The sequence below is a fragment of the Solanum verrucosum genome, unplaced genomic scaffold (assembly GCF_900185275.1).
Source record: "Solanum verrucosum unplaced genomic scaffold, falcon-dt-bn FXZP01000703.1, whole genome shotgun sequence".
Taxonomy (NCBI): Eukaryota; Viridiplantae; Streptophyta; class Magnoliopsida; order Solanales; family Solanaceae; genus Solanum; species Solanum verrucosum.
Window position 1 is genome coordinate 127,139 of NW_026020247.1, and position 1,744 is coordinate 128,882.

Consider the following 1,744-nt stretch of genomic DNA (forward strand, 5'->3'; position numbering starts at 1 on the left):
TCAAAACAATTTTTTTTTCTTTCTTAATCTACATGTCTAGTCAAACACTTTTACATAAGTTGAAGTGAAAGAAATAATGTAAATTTAACTAAAGAAAGTGAATAACAAGAAAACTTGATTAATTAAGACAACATAAAGTATGTTGTGTTTCTATATATATTTTTTTGATTACACAATTTAAAAATAAGAAGAAGAAAATGAAGAAGGAATTCAAGTATCATTGCAAACTAAAGTTACACTCTTTCATTTATTCTCTTATATTATGAGTTGAAAAATTGTGATGGATAATTAGTTATCTTAATAAAGAAAGGATTGTAATAAGTTAACAAAATAGAAATCCTTAAATGTTAAGACTTATAAATAGTTCAAATACGGAAAGATTTTAAAAAAAAACAAAATTCTAGTCAATTCTAAAATACTAAATATTAGATGTTCTTACATCTTATAAATAAGTCAAAATGGTTTCTAATTGCAGACATAAACAATAACAAGACTCATAAGGATTCAAAATCAAGTTTAGGAGGCATAGCTACAATAACAATGAAAAAGGCGTACATACGTACGTAGATGGAGTTGGAAATGAACAAATACTCATCTATGCTCTTAGTTATGCTTGAGTTATCAAAATAAACAACAATTGGTAGGATTCATACCTGTTAGATCTAAAACCCTATACAATGGTGTTAGTTCTTTGGAACTCATTTTGTGTAAGGTAGAAGAAATACAGATTGTGAACTCCTTATTAGTTGTTATTGTATTTGTTTCATAGACTCTTGGCCTAATCCTTAAACTCTTGTCAAATATCTAGCTTTGAGTCGAAGAAGTCTTCATGAAGGTCGATTCTTGGTATTTGTGAGATTTAAAATGCCTAGATGGAATTCACTCAAGCTCATTGAGGTAACGTGTAGTGTGATGACAAACAGAAGGCCACATGAAAGCTCATCGATGAAGATAAAGTCCACGATGAATGGATATTCATAGAGTATAGTGAAGAAATTCTTAGCTTGTAAAGGAAGAAACCTCCGACAAGGCAATATGAGTGTGAATGAGTATGCTTTGAAGTTCACTCAATTTGCTAAGTATGCTCCGACTATGGTTGTCGATTCTAGGGTAAGAATGAGTAAGTTCGTGTTGGGTGTGTCTGATATGTTGTCAAGGAGTGTCGTACCACCATGTTGATCAAGGAGTTATATTATAGTGTTTTGATGATCCTCACAAATGCAGGGCCTTGGTCCTTGACAGAGTACTTCCGTCCAGATTCTAAGTGATGCAAAGCTCTAAAGTTAGCTTTACAGCTGTCTTGTCAGGTTGTTGGTGAGATGTGCACCGTACTTCACCAATAGGAAGGGCGGACGTAGTTATTTGTTTAAGTGGTCAAAACCTTTGCTGGAAACAGATATATATAGGAAACAATAAACAAACAACATTATTCATTCAAGAAGAGAGAAAGCTAGCAAGTCCTTTTCAAGAACTCCAGCATCAAAGAATGCAGCTAGGGACGTGGTCCCAAAAAGTCTGCGAACGAGAAAAGGACGAAAAGACAGCTGTCAAAAGGCTGCCAACTCTGATGTGGTTGGTGCACAGCCTTTCATGATAGCAGGGTTTCAGCCAATGGCCTTGTCCCAAGGGTTTATGTCCACTTTGATAATTGTCTCTTCTCGAAACACAAATCCAAGATTTTGGCAAACAAAGTTGTGAATTTCTGAAAAATTCATAAGTTCAAAAGAAAAGGCCATCTTCAAGG